Source organism: Stenella coeruleoalba (genome assembly GCF_951394435.1).
Source record: "Stenella coeruleoalba genome assembly, chromosome: 2".
NCBI lineage: Eukaryota > Metazoa > Chordata > Mammalia > Artiodactyla > Delphinidae > Stenella > Stenella coeruleoalba.
Window position 1 is genome coordinate 145,693,786 of NC_137147.1, and position 21,056 is coordinate 145,714,841.

The 21,056-nt window shown below is 40.6% G+C and overlaps 1 protein-coding gene across 5 annotated transcripts in view; it reads left to right on the top strand.

Annotated features, from left to right (window-relative positions):
• RORA (RAR related orphan receptor A) overlaps nt 1-21,056 on the top strand; it is a 1,120,706-nt gene that overhangs the window by 258,341 nt on the left and 841,309 nt on the right. The window lies entirely within an intron of this gene.

Below are 21,056 nucleotides of genomic sequence, written 5' to 3' on the forward strand. Positions count from 1 at the left end.
AAGTCCCACTGATTAAAGTGACAGTAAGCAAAGAGGAAGGGTCATGGCAGTGGCTATCTGGCCTTGGTCAGTAGGGGTAGAATTATAATAGTCACATGTGAGTCTATGAGAAATGATGCCTTTTCTCATATTCCTTGAAAAATGGGCAAACAAGCCTTATTTGAAAATCTGTTATAAAAAAAAAAGCTCTGTGAACACAACAAATATCATGAATATGACACTAGCTAAATAAATTATGGAATATCCATGCTCTGAGATACGATGTTAGCCATTAAAAAATAAAGTAGATATATATGTACTGACATGAAAATAGCTCCAAGATATATTAGTATGTGGAAAATAAGAGCAAATAACAAAACAATATTTACATTATTTTCTACGTTTCTGTAAGAAACAAAACCACAAATATACATGTGACTATAGGTAGATGAATAGGAAGAGGACCAGAAGCACTAGTTAACACACCTGGGAATATGTGTATATGGGGGAGGGAAGGCCAGTGAGGAGGTGAGGCCCCCAGGGGGATCTTTACATTTCATTTTATATATTTCTATACTGTTTGAATCTTTTACAATGAGATTGCTTTTCTATATCACTTTGGTAATGAAATGTAAAGACAAAAAGAAAAATAACTTCACCACCCCCTTATATTTGTCACATCCAAGTGTGTTCCACGTGCACAGTTTGCGCCACAGGACACATTTCCGTGTATTACCGCATAGCATTTAAACCCAGAGCTTGAATTTTGCATGTTCCCAAGTACCTTTTAACATTGCCTATGGAAGGATTGTCATTTAAAATATGTTTTGTACTGCTTTTGCAACACATTTAATCTTTTCTCCATTAATCTGCTTTCCCTAAACCTTTCCCTAATTCTTCTCGAGGATTTCCCACCTGCTGTGCAGGATATACAACAGAGTGACTCTAATCATGTTTGGAATTATTTTTATCAATTTAATCCATATTTGGCAGTTATTTCCATTCCCAAGTCTTAGTCATTTTAGGAAGTATGCTGATCAACTTCTCAGTGTTACATGACATTGGCAACAGATAAGATAATAAATGGATAATTATCTTATGAAAAATGTTAGCTCTTCACATAGGCTAAGCTTAGCTGAGCTCCATCTACTGAATATGTTTTAGGCCTTCCAGTTGTGAAAGTTCTCTACAGCTGAGAATAATACTCTTTGACCAGGTTCTAGACAGGCTGCATTTGTTTTGAAGTCCTTTTTATGCAGGCTTACGGGTTTGTTGTTTTTTGCTAGCTTATGGGCTACCTTTTGATACGTGATCCAGTTTGAGACTTTAAGTAGAGAGGGAAGGTCAAGTGGCTCATCATTTGAAATTCTTCTTCCTTAGATTTGGCCAGGACTCCCTTTTGTCCTTGAAGGAACTGGGGATCAGTTTCTCCCAGGGTTTTGACCCCCTTGGCTGCAGATGCTGGGTCTGCTGCCTCACTTTGCTTGACAAACATGGCATGCCCCTCAGTGTCTCTTCATTTACACAAGACACAGCCTTTGGGAGCCTGCGGGAAAAGCAATGAGGCTGCCATCAGAGAGCACAGCCACTGGGCACTGGGTGGGCCCAGGGCTACCAGGAGACAAGGCAGACATCGAGGAGTGTATTGTTTGGCTTTGTTTGTTTGTTTGTTTATTATTCTTTTGTCATGAGAAGGAACCATGAAATGACACCTGGTAGTTCTGATAGAAGCTCTCTGTTTTGAGCCATAGGGTTTATGTCCAGTTTGACATGCTATGTGATTTGGACTCTATCTTCATGGTCTCTGTGAATTCCAACCTTTGCAAACTGGAAATTATATCCACTAGCCTTGTTCTAATGCTGTCATAAAACACTAAAAATCCTTTACATCAGTGAAACCTCACCAGAATGAAGTATTTAGTTTCTTTTTATACTCAAAGCTTTACGGCTCCAACACTGGCTCTGCCACTTACCAGCTGTGTGTCTTTGGACAAGTAATTTAATCTCCCGAAGCCTTGATTTCTTCATGGCTATAAAATGAACTTCCTTCATGAAATTTTTGTGAGAATTAAATGGGATAAAAGTAGCAACCCTGAATCTACCCCGCCTCTGGACTTCTCGTCGTCGTGCAAAATAATTAATGTCTTTATTGTTTAAAACATGTTATCTGGGGATTCTTCTACTTGGAAACAAGAGCATCCTGACCAATGGGTCACATCTGATTTTGCTGCTTCCAGCCCCTAGGGTTATGCTTAAACAACTATAGCCTGGCCCCTCAGGACTCACCCCAGGAAATGGCCATCCTGGGGGTCATTTTCCTTCTTCCCCTGGCTTCTGACAATAAACATGTGGTAGCATCTGGAACTAATATTTCGGTTCCTGAATTCTTGCCCTATATGCTATTTAATTGCTTCAAAGAGACAAACCCTTGACTCTTTCCTCTCAGCTGTTCTACTTGGAGTCCGAATCCTGTGGCTGAGTGCCTACCCTATGTTTGTTTCATATCTGCCATTTGGCCTCAAATTTCTGTCCCATGGTTTCCTCCACAGCCACTGCTGTGACTTTCCTGGTGAGGATCCCCTGCCAGCCATACTTTATTTCTCTGCCAACAGCACTAAACCTCATGTTCCAAGCTTCCCAATTTCTCCATAGTTCTTGTACATGAGGAAGACACTGCTAGGGAAAAATTAAATATTTCCTTTCCACTTCCTTTTTCCTATATTCTTTTTCCCACTTATATAATAATGCAATAATGTCAATATATATGAAATACTAAGACCTCAGTTTTCTCAGAATCTAAGCTGTTTTGTTGAACTTTTTCAAAGCTCCCCATTCTTTCCTCATCAATACCAAATTCAGCTGGATGTTGTGTGAAATAGTCTGTGTGACCCTGAGTGCATGCTCTGAATTGCTGTAATTGCTTAGAGTAGGACTGAGTTTCTTGATTATTGAATAGATGAATAGATTTTTCTTGCCTAATATAACTACCAGCCCCATGTGATTTTTAAATTTAAATTCAGTATAATTAAATAAAATTAAAAATTCAGTTTTTAATCACACTAACCACTTTTTAAGTACTCAGTGACCACCAGTAGCTAGTGGCTACCATATTGGACAGCACAGATTACAGAACATTTCCATCATCACAGAAAGTTCTATTATACAATACTGTTCTGGATCATGAAGTGTCAGGTTTAAAAAAACTGAGTGTTAATTTTCCAATTATGGAAGGGATATGAGCTTAAATATGGTGATAACTTGTTGACCTTCAGGGTCACACCTCTGCTCCACAGACTGTGTGACCTTCAGCAAATTACTTCCTTGAACTTTAGTTATTCCAGATCTGCAAAATTGTGGTGAAATGTATTGCCCACTTCCCTGAGCTGTTGTATATGAAAGTGCTTTGTAATTAAAAAATTCACATTGAACTTCGGGGGGATTACAGGGGCTGGGGGTACTTAGTAGAAGTGATCACCATGTGTCTTTTGCCAGCTCTTAAAATGGGGGGACAATTTTGGGGCTGATCTTCACAAAGGTGAGGGTAGAAATGTAGTATTGGGCACAGCTCCACTGGAGACTGGGATCCGTCACATGCTGTTTTTGACAGATGCATCATATCATCAACCTTTCCTCTCGACCCAGCTGCACCCAGGAACACATACTGCTTACTTGACCATGTTTGACAACATTTCATCCAGAGCCACAGCCTTAAGGGACAGTTCTTACCCACACTCTTACCAATGAGGATATGAGTAGCACAAAGGGGTCCCTCGTTTCATTCGGTGGCTGTCATTGACCTTTCAAGACCAAATGCAAAGAGTCCATTCTGCTTTTTGATTCAGGTACAGAGGACCACCACTCACCCTGGGATAATGCCCTGGTATAGCATCACTGAGCTGACTCTTAAATAATCTCATCACAAACAACCTGTAAACCATTTGTAAAGTCCCACAATTTATGCCATTTTCCCATGGTGGAGGACATTAGAAACTCAGCCCCATTTCATTATCCATTTGAATAACTTTTTCAATTTCGAGCTTGCTGCCTAACCATGGGGGCTGAATTATGACTAGATTCCCACTCTCGCTCTTTCTCTCTCTCCTGCCTAGTGGGAGCACTAAATAGATAAATAAAAATCACTGCAGAATAATTGTAGGTGCTGTGGGCTAGAAGCCAAACTGGGCTGATCTGCAGCCTCTGAGCCTTGTCTGTCTTGGTCTTTTCTTTTTTTTTTGGCCCATCATTATAGGGAATTCAATTATAATCTTTCTCCATAAGCACAGTGGAAGTTTGCATACACCAGCCCTGAGGCATTATTCATCATAATGCATTTTGAGAGTGAAAGAAAAAGAGGAAGATATCTCTGGTTTCCCCTAAAGCTGTATTTTTCATTTGGAGACTTGGTCAAATTTTAGCATTTTTAACCCTCCCCTAAGTCCCTGTCTCAAGCATAAGCTATTTTCAGAGTGTCCTCAGAAAAGTGCTAGAGGATGGCCCGAGTACGAAGGCAAGGCTTGTTGGCATTTGCTGGGGAGGGTCCCTCACAAAACACCAAGCAAACAGAAAGAAATTTAAGCCTGGGAATTTGTCCCTTTCCTTGTAGGATTTTGGGACTGGGGGAAGTCTTAGGGTAAGTTTCCACTGAAGAAGAGACAACCAGATCTGTAGGAATCTGCTTTCTCTGGTACTACACCCTGTCCTAGTAATGACAGCTACCACTGAATGCTTCCTACGGGCCTGGCACTATTCTGAGTGCTGAAAAGGTATTAACCCATTTAAAATTCATAGAACTCCTTTGAGGAAGATAGTATAATTATTCTCATTTTGCAGAGGCAAACCTAGAGAGTCTTTTTTTTTTTTTAAACTTAGTCCAGTTCACAAAACTAGTAAGTGGAAAAGTTGGGATTCAAAATCTAGATAGTCAGATCCTCTTCCATTATCCTTTATATATACACAAATAGTTTATATCAAAATAAGGAAGAAATATTCAAAATTACTATGGTTCTCATGTCCACATCTTGTCAGGTAGTTGTGGATGTTGTTTATAACTATTTTTTCCTAGTACTCATTCTATAGTGTATTCAACAAGCATGTTGCTTGGTTGTGGTTCCTTTCCTGGTGGAGTGACCCAAACCTTTGTTCCTGAAGGGTCTTGACCATAAGCAGTCCTGCATATATTGAGTTGTAGTTTTTCTTATTTAGTTTAATCATAGGTCAGGGGAGTATTAAGGGGCTCCAGGGAATTTCTTGCATTCCAGACATATTCCTCCTGTACTTCATGGTGTAGTAGCAAACCACTTTCCCCCTATAGTCAGGCTCAATCACCCCAGTCAGTAGAATAGCTCCCTTTTTTGCCTATTGATTCTCTGGTTTGAGGATCCCAAAATGGCCAGGTGGCAGTTTCAGTGTCCACTTTCAGAGAACCATTGCTCTGTCCCATGGTGGAAGCATTCCTCCTTCGGAAAGTATGTGCTGTACCAGATCCCTCACTTGTGGGGACAAGATGCAAAAATGTTTCTAGCGGATGACTAGTGAAAGAAATCTCAGCCACTTCCACCCCTGATCACAGTCCCATGAGTCCTGTCTATGGGAGATGCGCCACCACATACTGGTTGCTGATTTACAACACATACTACCTCCTGTGGAACATCATCCCAGCCCTGCAAGGTTTTGCTACCCAGTTGTCACTGTATCTGAGATTTAAAAGCCATTCCACTATTCTGTCAGGCCAGCCACTTTAGGAAGGAGTGGGGGACATGGTAAGACCATGAGCATGGGCCCATTCCTATATTTTGTTTGCTGTAGAATGAGTTCCTTGATCAAAAGATAGGCTGTGTAGAATATTATGATGGTGAAGAAGGCATCCACAAGTCAATGGATGGTGGCTTTGGTAGAAATGTTGCAAGTAGAGAAGGAAAATCTATATTCAGAGTAAGTGTCTATTCCAGTGAGAATATAGCTCTGCTGCTTCCATGGTGGAAGTGTTCTAATATAGACAACCAGATAGCTGAATGATACCCCTGGGGAAAGATGCCATACCAAGGGCTCAGCAGGCTGTTGACAGATTGGGTACTCTGTAAGGGCAGAAGCCAGATTGGACTTCATAATTGGAACTCTGTGTTACTGAGCCCATGCATAACCCCCACCATGTCAGCAGAACTACTTTGTTTGTGAGCCCACTGGGCAAGGATAGAGGTGGCTGAGGAAAGAATCTCACTGATGTTCACAGGACAGGTTAGCTGATCTACCTGATTAAGTTTATGATAATCCACAGTTATTCTTCAAGATGTATGTGTCTTCTGCATTGTTGAGTGGGGAGGTGGTAGGAATCACCATCCCTACATCCTTCAAGTCCTTGATGGTGTCACTAATGTCCATAATCCTTCCAGAAATGTGGTATTGGTTTTGGCTTACTATTTTGGTAGATAGGGTCAGTTTCAGTGCATTCCACTTGGCCGTTATTACCATAGTACCTCTCATTCATTGGATAAAGGAGTCAATATGGAGATTCTCCCAGTTTGTAGTACTTCTATTCCGATTATGCATTCTAGGCCTAGTTTAATGACTGCAGTTTTCACTGTTATTAATGGCCTTTATAAGAACAACCACCACAATTCTCTTTAAGGAGGCTGGAGCCCCCCTTGCAAATTTATTGTTCACAACCTTGGTAAAAAGAATGTGTTTATAACTCCTTAGGGGACGTGACGAGGAAGTGAATGAGCAAGTGTTACCTGATAAACCTACTCTAGCACTCCAGTCTCTCTTAGACTTTAGATAACTTTACAACATACTAAGGAAGTTCTGGCTTCAAAGATATTCTTTAGACCTGTAAATAAATGTTCATAGTATCTCTATTCATAGTAGACCAAAACTGGTAACAACATGAATTTTCATCAACAGATGAATAAACAAATTGTGTTATATTCATACAATGAAATATAGAATGAGCTGATACATGCAATAATATAGATAAATCTCAAAACATTATACTGAATATTAAAAGGCAAACACAAAAGAGAAAATATTAGATGATTACCCGTTTGTATGAAATTTAGAATAGGCAAAACTAATATATTAGTGTTTGCCTAAATCAAAGGAGATTGGGGATTGGCTAGTAAGGAGTACAAGAGAACTTTGGGAGTGATGAAAAGGGCCTGTATCATGAATGAAATGATGCATTTTTCATCTGTACACTTAAAATGGGTACATTCATTTTTTTCTAATAAATAAATTTATTTATTTATGGCTGCGTTGGGTCTTCCTTGCTGCAGGTGGGCCTTCCTCTAGTTGTGGCGAGCGGGGGCTACTCTTCGTTGCGGTGCATGGGCCTCTCATTGCAGTGGCCTCTCTTGTTGTGGAGCATGGGCTCTAGGCACGCAGGCTTCAGTAGTTGCGGCACGTGGGCTCAGTAGTTGTGGCTCGTGGGCCCTAGAGCGCAGGCTCAGTAGTTGTGGCACACGGTCTTAGCTGCTCCGCGGCATGTGGGATCTTCCCGGACCAGGGCTCGAACCTGTGACCTCTGCGTTGGCAGGTGGATTCTTAACCACTGTGCCACCAGGGAAGCCCAGGTACATTCATTTTTTTAACAACTTTATTGGATTCAAAATACCGTATCATTCTCCCTTCATAAATTTATAGTTTGATGATTTTTAGTGAATTAAACAACTGAGCAACCGTCACCCTAAAAGTTTCTCTCCTTCCCATATGTAGTTCACCCCCACTTATTCCCAGCCCTAAAGAATCACTGATCATGTTTTTATCTCTACAGTTTTGCTTTTTCTTGAAATTTCATGTGAATAAAATCATGAAACACATAGTCTTTTGTATCTGACTTCTTTCATTCAGAATAATGTTTTTGAAGTTCGTCCGTGCTGTTGCACACATCAGTAGTACCTAACTTTTTATTGCTGAATAGTATTCTATTATATGAACAAACCACATTTTGTTTATCTCTTCATTTAATGGTTGATTTTTTTCGATTGTTTCCAAGTTTTGGCTATTACAAATAAGCTGCTATTAGCATTTATGTATAAGTCTCTGTGTGGACATATGCTTTCATTCCTTGTAGGTAGGTAGAAGTGAAATTGGTGAGTCCTATAATCAGTGTACATTGAACTTTTTGAGAAATTGCTGCTTAAAAACTTTTTAAGAGACTTATAAAGAACCTGCTTTTTAAGAAGCATCATGGTATAGTGGAAAGAATATTGGCATTAGAAGCCAACAGATCTGAACTGACTTCCCATTCCTGCTGTGTAGCAGCTGAATGACCCTGGATAAGTCATTTAATCCCTCTGTTTCCTCATCTGCAAATGAGTGTAAATAATTTGATATTTTATCAGTGTTGCAAGAAATACTTTAGATAATGTTTATAAAGTGCCTAAGTACAAAGATAAGGAACTCATTAAAGGGTAACTAAGAAATGAACCTATTTACAAAACAGAAATAGAGTCACAGATGTAGAAAACAAACTTATGGTTCTCAAGGGGGTAAGGGGGTGGGGAGGGATATATTGCGAGGTTGGAATGGACATATACACACTACTGTATATAAAATAGATAACTAGTAAAAACCTAGTATATAGCACAGGGAACTTTACTCAATACTCTGTAATGACCTATATGAGAAAAGAATCTAAAAAAGAGTGGATATATGTATATGTATAACTGATGCACTTTGCTGTACAGCGGAAACTCACACAACATTGTAAATTAACTATACTTCAATAAAAGCTAATTTTAAAAAAAAAGGTAAGTAAGGATAATCGTAACAGTGGTAGTAGTAGTAATAGTTAATGCCTCAAATACTTTGTTATTTGGGGAATAGAGCTAGCACAAGAAAATAGTCCACTGATCATCCCCAAACTCACAGCCAGATCAAACAACAGGTGTTCGTTATTTAAAGTGTTTGCTGGTATTTATTTTCATTCTTCCTTCTTTTCCTGAGCTTCACTTGGCATATGGATCAGTGAACTTCTCCAAATGCAGGCCACTAGATAAAGTTGTTGACAGGAGAGAAACCAGAAGGCAAGAGAGAACAAACCAGAAAAACAACAGTAGTCTTATAACTGTGCCTGATAAAGCCTTCCTGAGCGGCTCAGGCTCTCAGAGCTTATCACACAGGAGAAATCGGAATGAAAGAAGCCTGTCTCCTTACTTAACCCATTCAGTGTAACCGTTTGTCTCTGCACCTGATGTGGCCGAGGAATAGGTTGTTAAGGGCTCAAGGCACCTGAGAAGGACTACGAGTATTCTCTAGCTTTAAGAAATATACCATCTAGTTAAGAAATGAACCTAACAGTCAGGAAGGAGTCAGCCGTCTGTCTACACAAGACCTTGCATAGTCAGTTGCTCAGTGATGTGGTCCAGATTGACTGACTGTGGGAGTCTGGAGGGGGAAGATTTGTCTGTATATGGGGGAAATTTTGTTGAACCATGTAGGCTTGAAGTGGACACCAAATATTTCGTTTTTTAAGATGAATAACTTTAATAAGGCCTCAGAGAAAGAGGAAATATAGGAATAGCAGACAGATATTTGGAGGGTAAAAGGGTAGAAATGGATGTACTATGAAATGATCACTCAGTTCCTCGGAACATGACACTTTAAGACATGGACTGATACCAATGTGGCCATTAAAACAAAGCTAATGTTCAGTTTAATGTTCATAAATCAAATAGTGATGGCTTTTACACTCAATGATTTTGAGGTTAGCTATCCAGGAAATAGTCACCTTGCAAGAGAGAAGGTAGCATAATATCCTACAGTTATGTAGGATTTACTGCATACTGTACAGTGTGTACATCATCCTGATTGGTAAGTACAGTGTGTCCTGTGGGAACCTTGAAAAACATAGAAACATACACATACACAAACATAACAAGGAAACTGATTTGGCCATAATCACACCATCCAGAGATTCTGCTTGTTAGAATGTTATCTTTATCTCTTCAAAAAGGTTTACATGTGTGATTAGAATGATTGTAGTGATGTCACATATGCAGTCTGACACTGCACATTAAAACTCATTCATCCTCCCCTCAGATGAAGACCAGGTCAATTCAGACAATGAGAAGTCTTCCAGTCACCTTTGGTCACACAGCAGTTTAGTTCAGTAATTAATGTCCAGCCCAGAGTAACAAGATAAACTTCCATCTTTACTTAACGGCAAAGTCCCCACCCCCACCTTTCCCACCCTCCAGTTTGCCCCGTGTAGGTCCACTGCCTGCTGTGGGAAAGGGGGGCTTCTTTCTTCTTTCCTCACCCAGCGCTTCTGCTTCTCCTGTGACTTGCCCACTTGGTTTCTGATTCTATGGAGCTGGAGTGTGAGAAGGGAGAGGAGAAAAGGACACAAGAGAATCTGTACTTGACTGATGCTCAGTACTATGTGGTCTTGGCAAGTATTTAGGCTCCTTCTTTCTCTCACAGAGCATTTCTGTGGGTTTTTTGGAGATCCCCTCCCCAACCCTATTGTTGGGAATTTCTCACTTATAATTCCCTGGATACTAGTGGATGCTTTCTCCTGGCTGATCATTTAAAATGCCTTGCTGAGCCTTTAAGATCTAGCAGTATATCTCCAGTTTGCTTTGCTGAGGTTCCTGTGTTGCTCCAGGTGGCCCCTCTTGGGCAGGATCTCAGGCAGCTTCTCACCAACTCTCTCTGGCATGTGGCCCTCAAATCTGGCCCACAAGAAACAAACCTTCTCCCCATGACGGGAGTGAAATTACTTCCCAAACTGCAGCCCTTAGTCCACCTCTGCCAGCTACTGACTCCAGCTTCTCTCTCTCCAGACTTTTCAGGCATGAGTGACACACTCCAGAGTTCTCCAAGTTGTCTCACTGAAATCTCTTCCCTGGGCTTAAAAAGGGGGAGAGAGAGATGAGCCTCACAAAACACCAATAACTCTCTTCCTCTCTAAGTAACTCCTCTTTGCATCTGTAACTTCAGATTCTGTTTACACGCTTGAGGTGGATGAGAGGTTGAGTAGCAAGACTGTTTTGTGAACACCTTGGGAGATCCTCCATGGCTCTCTCACACCTGTTGTCTTAGGGTCACAGCTTAAACTGAGACTAACCTAGTTTTATATGTGTATGTATAAGTGGATATATATAAACAACTTTTGGCTCCCATAAGGCATGGGATTTGGCTGTGGCTGAGGTGAGATAGTTGTTCACCCAGCATTTCCTCTTCTTCCTAGATATACAGCTATACAATATTTCCCTCTCCCCTTGCACTTATGTATTCTCATGGGAGTGTGACTCAGTTCTAGCCAAACGAATATGAGTGAGTATGACACGTGCCTCTTCCAGGCCAGGCCTGTAAAAACATCCCATAGGCGAACCCTCTAGATTTTTCCTTTTCCACTGCTTTGTGCAGTAGAATGCAACCGTCTTGGAAGCCACATGTTAAAAATGATGGCACCGCAAGTGGAGAAAGCTTGGGTCCTAAATTTTTACAAGGAAAACAGCCTCCCACCAATAAGGCACACATACTTATGTTAGACTTTACGAGAATGAGAAAGAATTGCTACTGTAAAAAGCCGCTGAGATTTTGCTGTTGCAACTGTGGGCATTGCCTGAACTAATATACCTTTTCTATGTTAGGGCATTGGATGTTTCTTCCTGATTTGCAAGATCCTTATATTTATTATTAAATATGTATTATTCACTTTTGTCATAAATTTTGCACACACACAGAAAAATCCCAGCTTGCTCTTTGCATTTAAAATTGTCTTTATGTTGAGTGCCTGAAAAAATTAACTTTTATACAGTGGGATCTGGCAGTCAGTATTTTTATGACTTGAGTCTTTTGCCATTATGTTTAGAAAGGTATTCTTGAATGTTGGTAATTATAAATTCAATCGCCAACCTCTCCATTGATATGCTGGTTTTCCCGGCAAGTCTTAATTCCTGGTTTGGAGGCTTCTCATCTAGAGCTACACTAAGATTTTGAAATGGTCACTTGAAACTCACTTTGAAATTCTGAGTGAAAGGTTCTCAGCTAAAGGGGGAAATGATATGTGCAGCTGGGCCTGGTGAATACGATTAATCTTAAACCATTAAAGAAAAAAGTCTTGTCAGAATTTACATAAGTAAAGTTCAACTTTAGAGTATCACTACTTTGTATCTTCATTCCCATTTCCTGCCAGACACTCAGCACTCTCAAGATAATTCCTGGATGGGTAGGAATCTTCAAGAACTCTGTCTTTATTCCTGGCCTTTGAGCCATGATTCACGAACCCAGGTTTCATGATGCCACCCTCCACCTTCTCTTGACTTCTATCCTATTTATTTAGATAACTGGAATGAAAAACAGAATCTGAATTAACATGAGCCCTCACATCTGCATTACTTATTCTACAACCAAAGTGGCAAACAATAGCAGAATTTGTGCGACTTTGGGGAGGAGACCCCTAAAATCATGCTACCTCAGGCACTCCCACTTCATTTATGGGTAGGGGTGACCCTGAGTCAGACAGTGATTAATGTAATTATTCAGCATCTGATTTGATCATTTACCAAAAAAAACCCAGTGTTTTCAATGGTCTGATTTCCAGTATTGGCATACTCAGGATTTCAGTGAAATACAAGATGTTATTTAGGGAAAAGTTACATGTCAAAAGCATTTGCCTTCCTAGTACTTAACATAGTATCTGACATATAAGAGCCACTCAACACACATGTGTTGAATGATTGAAAACCTTTGCCATCCTTGGACACAGAGAGTGGCTTGGAATTGTCATGTGCAAGCATACCTGAGAAACAAGAGTAACTGGAGGAAAAAATCTTGAGAATTGAGGAGAATGAAAGCTTAGGACATCAAAACAACAACAAGAAGGAATGGAAAGACTAGAGCCAGGGATATGATCAGGTTGCTATAGGTGCTAGGAGACAAGGGCTGTCCAAGAAAATGGCACCAGCTTGAAGAACTACCATTTGTGAGAAACCAAGAAGGAGTTCCAAGGGAGAGAGAATCTAGGAGAAACAAATATGACAGAGAGCCACTCCCAAAGCCTCATGGGAGAGAAACAGAAAGATTGGTGCCTGCTCTGGTGACATATGAGCTCGGTCACTCCCCAGTGAAGGACTCCCCCTCACACAAAGCAGGACTCTCCGTCACTTTGTGCACCCTTAAATCATCATGTGGGAAGACGTTGCTTTCTTTGTATTCAGCCCCTTACTGAAATGCTATTCTGAGGACTTCCAGAGCTGGGGCAGGAAGAGGAAGAATCTGAAATACTGGAAAGGGACTCCAGATATGGGGAAAGTTGACACCATCCCCCCACAAAGTGAAAAACATTACCAGAACACCCGACATAAGAACTGCACACCTGAACGGGCTAAGATCTACCCTGACACTGTTTAATCTGAAAAAGCAAACCATTTGTATGTATCTAAATGTGTGGCAGGGGACTTCCCTGGTGGTTCAGTGGTTAAGAATCCACCTGCCAATGCAGGGGACACGGGTTCGAGCCCTGGTCTGGGAAGATCCCACATGCCATGGAGCAACTAAGCCCATGTGCCACAACTACTGAGCCTGTGCTCTAGAGCCCGCGAGCCACAACTACTGAGCCCACACGCCAAGAGCCCGTGCTCCACAACTAAGGGAAGCCACTGCAATGAGAAGCCCACGGGTCACAATGAAGACCCAACACAGCCAAAAATAAGTATAAATAAATAAATAAATGTGTGGCAAATACGCTTAGCATTTAGCAAGTCCTCTCCTATTATTTATCATTATCATCTCATGATTTAGTAAGTCAGAATAGCATCTCAGATTACTTTAGCAGTGAACAGGAGTGGAAGGATAAGAGGTCTAGGGAAGCTTAACTCCAATAAGGAGCTAAAAGATTAGATGGTTAAGGTCTAGAACAGTGGTTCTCAAAGTATGGTCAGCTGGACCAGAAGCATCAGCACAACCTGTGAACTTGTTAGAAATGCAAATTCTAACTTTTGGATTTTTTCCTTAGAAAAATTTCTCAGAAGAACAGTTATGGTACCAAAATATATAAACACCCTTAAGGCATGTTATATGTATTTCTAAATTGTTTTCTAGAAGGATTATATCAATTTGCATTTCTATCAGCAAATAATAAGCATTCTAGTTTGACCACACATTTACCAGAATAGAGTTTCATTATTTTGGTTAGTTTGGGGCAAATATTATAGGACAATTATGGTACAAATAGAGGGGTGATTTAATTCTCATTCTTTTATCTCTCCCTTCCTTGTACTTGAAAGTAGAACATGAGTTGACATTGCCCATTCCCATCATTAAACTAGAACCAGAAACTTGAATTTTCTTATGACATTATTTGCTCAGGAGTCTGAATAAGGCAAGTCTGATTTGAATCACATCTAAGAGTTTAGTTAATTTGGTTCTCAAAAGAATTCTTAATAATAACACCACTTACAAGGTGCTATCAAGGTATGATCCTTGAAGTGTTAAATTGAAGTTTCAATATGAAAAGAAGGAAAAAATAAGAAAAGATAGAGTAAGTCACATTCAGTCTTTATAATTCCTCATATTTATATTATACCTTTTAACTAAGCACTTTGACATCAATTATTTCATTTGTGCCAACACTGTTATTCTAAGTCTTAAGAAGCTAAATAAAACAAAGCTTTCAGACGTTATGTGACTTGCCTAAGGTTACAGAGCTGCTTATAGCAGAGATTGACCAAAACCCTAGAATTTCTATTCATTCATCCAGCTATCCATCCATTCATTGATTAAGTGAATAAATATATATTGAACATGCTGTATTTCAGTGCTAAGTCCTGAGACTAGAGCACTGAACAAAAAATAGAAGTGGTCCTTGCCCACATAAAGCTTGTTGTTAGACAATAGGAAACAGACAGGGAAGCACTCAATTACATAATACATAATCAACTACATAAACTAAATTGTGGTACATGTTATAGAGGAAGGAACCATGGAGAGAATAATAGAGAGCTATTTTATTTAGATAGAATGGTCAGAGAAAGCTCCTCTAAAGAAGTGATATATAAGCAAAGATCTAAAGGATAACACAGCTTCAGGCCAGAGCACGGTTGTGTGTGTGTGTGTGTGTGTGTGTGTGTGTGTGTGTGTGTGGTAAAAGGTGCATACCAGATAGATTCTGATGTCCAAATACCTGACATGGAAAAGCTTTGGACAAGTTTCAGGAATAGAAAAACCCCAGTCCAGCTGGTGCAATCTACAATCTCTTGCCGCAAACTGCAGAGCCCATGCACCCTGGAGCCTGCGCACCACAACTAGAGAACAGAAAACCTGCACACCACAACTAGAGAGAAGCCCGCACACCGCAGTGAAAGATCCCACATGCCTCAACGAACATCCTGCCTGCTGCAACTAAGACCTGATGCAGCCAAAAAAGATAAATAAATCTTTTTAGAAAATTAAATAAATAAAAGGGACCATTGAGTGCCCAGCACAATAAATGGGAAACGACCTACAACATGGAACTTTCCATTATGAAATTTAGAACCCAGAGGTAGAAGACCCAGAGATAGACAAGAAGAAAATAACCACATACAAAGTAAAAGGAACCAGGATACCATTGGACTTTTCAACAGCAACACTGAAAATTAGAAGAAAATGAAGCATTGCTTCAAAATTCTGATCGGTCATGATTTTTAACATAGAATTATATTCGTAGCTAAATTTTTAACCAAAAGGATGAAAATACAGTACATATATTTTCATAATTGCAGGAATTAAAGGGAATGTACTCTTTCTTAGAAAGCTATTGAAGAATGTCCTTCAGCAAAATCAAATTGTAAACCAAGAATGAGAAAGTGATACAGGAAAGATTTTACTTAACACAGAAGAGTGATGAAGGGGAGTCATGAGATGTCAGCTGTGCAGGAAAACAGGGATTAACTGAAGCAGGAGGGCAGAAGGCTATGGAAGTAAAGACTCCAGAGAAAGAAATGGAACTCTTAGATTATCTGATGTGTTTGCTCTTTGGAGAAGATTATAAAAAGCCAAATAATACTGTTAGGAGTCCACTAATTCCATGCATATGCTTCTTTGATAAAAATGAAAACCAGTTAAAAAAAAGAAAAAGAAAGCAAGCCACTGGATGAGTTTGCTCAGGGAAAGAGAAAAGCAGCTAAGATGGAGTCCTGAGAACATTCTGGCCCAGAGGTCAGATAAAGGGAAGAGTGGGTGTCATGGGAATCAGAAGAGAGAGTGTAAAGAAAGGGTGGATGACTGCTGAGACACTGAACAAGCTGAGAATTGAAAGCTGTCCTTTTGATTTAGCATCCTGGAGGTCTCCAGAAACTTTGGCATGCGCATTTCCCGGGGAAATCATTGGCAAGTTGGAAGGGGGCAAAAGCCAGAATGAAGTGGGATAAGTTAGTGTGAAGCCAACGTATAGACAACTCTATTTGTCTTAGTCTGTGAACTCAAGAAATAGTGGTATATGGAAAGAGATGTGGGGTCAGCAGAGACTTTTTGTTTTGTTTTCAATAGATGCAGGAGATTAAATAGAGCATGTTTGTTTATTGGTGGGCCTGACCCAGTAAGAGAGAGAGGGACTGAAAATGTAGAAAGAGAGAACAACCAAAGTAGGACAGTGTTTGAGGGGATGAGAGCCACGGTGCATATAGAAAGGATTGGACTTTGATAGGCTGAAGGGCACTTTTTCCATTTTTACCAGAGCAAAGAAGGAGAAAATGGGCCCCAGTGAAGATTGCAGGTTTGGTGGAGTAAAGATGATTTTTCAGTTTTATGCATGAAATGAGAAGTCATCATCTGAGAGTAGAGAAAGGAATGTAGGAGGTTTCAGAAGAGAAAAAGAAGTTAAAAGTCGTCTTCTCAGGGAATAGGGAAGTAAGTCAACAAGAGAAAAATACAAGACTTGCTGGGCAGTTTTGAGTGTCCATTTGAAGCTGGAGCTCGCGAATTTAAAGTGATCATATAGCTCCATTGCATTTTTCTATCCACATTCAGGTACAAGTTCAGAGAAGGAGAAGGTGGAGTTTACCCAGTGCTACTGTCTTGTCTGACGAATAAGATGGAGGGAGTGAAGAGCAGAGGTTTTTTCAAGGAAAGGTAATAGTGAGGGAATGCTAGAATCTAGACTGATGGCCAGAGGGAATGGGCTAAAGAAAAGATGGGGGGGATCAGTAGGCAGGATAGCTTTTTACCCCTGGGGGCTTTGCAGTCTTGAGGGAAAGTAGGCGTCTGAATATCATGACACAATGTAATCATTTTTGCTGGGATAGTCATTGGAAGAATAGGGTTGCATGCTTGTGGAGAGAACCTGTGGGGCTTTCCTTCAGGCTGGTGTCCATGGCAGAGCTAAAAGTGCCAACTTCTGAGTTCCTGCCATCCTTCTTCAGAGTCCCGAGGGAAAGAATTTATTTAAATGAGAGTTGACCTAAAGTTGATTCCCAGGTCTCTTCTGGCAAGAATACCCTATGTACTGTAGAAGCCAAGGCCTAGGCTATCAGAAAACTGGTGTTTTAAATCCTGGGGCTGCCACTTAATGGGCTGTAAGGCTTCAGGGAAGCACATAATCTGCCTGACCTTGAGAAATATCCCTGGTTTTTAACGAGTTTCTTAGAGACCTGATTTTGAATGAGCAGAATGTATATGTCCCGCCATAGAAAAGAGAACATCATGCATCATCTTACACATAAGTGATAGGGTTTTATTATGTCAAACGAGGAATGTCCAACTGGCCTTGCTGAATACTTATCGTGAAGAGGAAGAGCTATGGATCAATTACTCTGAAATCAATTATTTTGGTTGACGTTTCCAGGAATAACTGTGTGGTAAATTCTAATCCCATAAGATGTGACCATTTAGTTACTTTTTCCCTGTTCCTCTAACTAGCATGCTTCCTCCAGCTTCAGGGGTTTTGCACCCAGGATGCTCTTCCCCAGATCCACCCACATTTAGAGCTTCACATTCTGCAGGTTTCATTTGAACACCAACTCCTTGGAAACACCCTCCCTGACCACCTTCTTGCGTACAGTCTCAAGCCCACTACCCTTATTCTCATAGACACAGTCTGTTAGTTTTCTCCTAGCACTTAGCTAGCAACTTTTATAATTATGTATTTATTTGTGTCATTTATCATCACATCCCCTGTCTAGTGCCCAACAGATGGAAGACATTAAATTTATATTGAAAGGTTGCAAAACTGGAGAATATCAATATCTTGGCTATGATGACTTTTTGTGTGATTAAGTGGTTACGTGATTGTGGGGTTTCCCACACTGGTTTTCCTTCTATTTGGGCAGTGATCCTGTGTTGGTTTTTTCTTAATTAAAAAAAAATTTTAATACAGTATTAAAGGTTACTTTCCATTTACAATTATTACAGAATATTGGTTTTATTCCTCGTGTTGTAGAATAATACATCCTTGAGCCTATCTGACCCAATAGTTTATACCTCCTCCTCCCCCACACCTATGTCACCCCTCCCCACCACTGGTACCCAGTAGTTTGTTCTCTATATCTGTGAGTCTGCTTCTTTTTTGTTATATTCACTGGGTTGTTGTATTTTTTAGATTCCACATATAAGTGATGTCATACTGTATTTGTCTTTCTCTGATCTATTTCACTTAGCTTTATGCCCTCCAAGTCCATCCATGTTGCTGCAAATGGCAGAATTGCTTTTTTTTTTTATAGCTAGGTAGTATTCTATTGTGTATATACAACTTAGGTTGTTTCCACATCTTGGCAGTTGTAAATAATGCTTCTATGAGTGAGCCTGAATTTTGTTCCCAAGAGTATGCCTAGTACATGACAGGTGCCCCTGAAAATGCATTGGCTAAGTAAAAAAATTGAGGGATGAATGAATGGATGGATAGACAAATATGTTTCACAAATAATTTTCTACAAGAAATAACATTGCCCAAATATAAGTATTCTACAGATGTTTTATTGAGATTTTCTTTTAGCCCAGTGAAGGTCACTTCCAGTGGCCTCAAAAGTTTTTCATGCTATTTCATCCTTGTTATGTGAAGTATTACTTAAGACCACAGTCATTCAACTATGTGGATTCAGAAGAGCACCTTTGGAGAGGAATCCTGTTCCTGCTCAGAATTTTCCCTAAAATTTACTCACCTCAGAGCAGGGTTGAGATGGCTTTTGCTCAGGTTGTGTTCTTGTTAAGCAGCTGTGCCCAGTTTTCAGTTAACTCATTTGGGTCTCCACTCAACCAAAGCCCCCTGCTGTTTGAATAATCTCTGACTCACTGCTACTTAGCATCTTCCAAGCTGAGCTTAGGAAAATGGCACTGAGGGATGACAATAGAGAGAAAGGTTCCTTGAAGGATACGTCCACTTCTCCAAGTTGTCCAGATGTAGTTCTGAATTAAACCAGAGCCCCCAAAAGCTAGGTACTAGACCATATCCCATGTGTCCCAGAAGGACTACATTTCTGAATTATGCTTGGTTTTGATGCATTAGCCTCCACTGGGGATCACTGTAAACATAACTGCATGAAAGCCATCCTAGGGTCTATTGTGAGTAACTGTTGAGAAAGTCGTTCACTGCGGCACACCATATTCCCTGTAGGAAGGGCCACAATAGATACCCTCACATGATCTGGGTGTGAAGAAAGGCTTGCTTTCTTTGAGAATTGTTTATTTTTTTAAAATTACATAATCACTGTGAATTGTTCAATGATCAGATTCCCCTTTTCTTGTTGGCTTCTGGAAAGTTGAGAACCAAGAATGGCTCACCCCTAGCAGGCATGCACTCCTCATGTGCTCATTGAGAGCCTCATTCCTGGCTCTACTTTGCACCCAGATTTTTCTTCTTGCCCCCACATTTAAACTTTTGCTGTCTTGTCCTGTGTTAGATATTCTCGGACATTGCTTCATATTACTTTATGGATGAAAGTAGAACACGAATAACTGAAAATTCATAATAATCTCTGTGTTGCTGAATTACTGTAAGAATTACCCATAAAACACATACGCAATTTAAAATATCAAAGGTATTCAAGTAATGATTCTGCTGCAGCTACTATTATTGCTGGTGCTGGTGCTGTTATTGCTGCCTACACTCTATGGTCTCACCTTAAATTTCCTTACCTTACTAATCAAGCATTGCCTGTAGCTTTAAAGAGACCCTGGTTAGATTATTGCGTTAGTTTCCACCCTCCTTTCTCCCACACAGTTACCCTAATGGCACGTACTGGATAACAGCTGGAGAGTATTAGGGATGTCAGTCTGGTTTTAATTTCATTAAGAACTACTTGAGACTGCTTCACAGATCTGGCCGCTAACCACCTCGTGAGAGAAGGGAAGGTACTGAGCTTTGAAAAGAGGGCCTGTTCAGGATCCTGTGAATCATTTGGAAGCATTGATCGTCAGCTAGGACTTTGCCACCCAGAGTGCGCTCAGCAAGCCAGCGGCATTGGCCCCACCTGGGCACTTTGTCTGTCAGGCCTCCTCCAGACCTACTGAATCCGTGTCTGCAATTTAATAAGAACCCCAGGTGGCTTGTATGCACTTTAATGTTTGAGAAGCACTGAACTGGGACAAACTGTGAGGACAGCACTCTGGGCACCCTGCATTAGCTGATGGAGGAGTGCCATGCTGCCAGCCCACTTGGCAGAATTTCGATGGGATTATGGGAAGCATGTGCATGCTGTGATCTGATGAGTGGTTCAGATCCTAGCTCTACCACTGGTGTGCTGTGCGACCTCAGACAATTGGCTTCACCTTTCAGAACTCGTTTCTTCATCTGTTATATAGAAATAATCACACACATGCCCCTTGGAAGGTTACTATGAGGATGGAATGAAATTGTGTATGTTAGAATGACCCACAAAGACATTTAAAAGTATGACAGTTGCTAAACAATGCCTTATGACAACTGGCTGCAGTCTTTGCCTAAAGGACACTGGGTGTTGTGGGTTGTCTCTAGACCACAGGACCTAGAAGGTGGCTATCTATGGACCAGTGCCAGAGTCACTGCAGGCACTGTCTCTGAGGGTATAGGGCTCTCCAGACTATGAGTATCTGCCCTTGGGGCTTCTCTCCAAGCAAAGCTTAGCCGGGACCTTCTTGCTTGATTCTACCCTAAGGGGAAACCAACTGGGAAGGAGTAG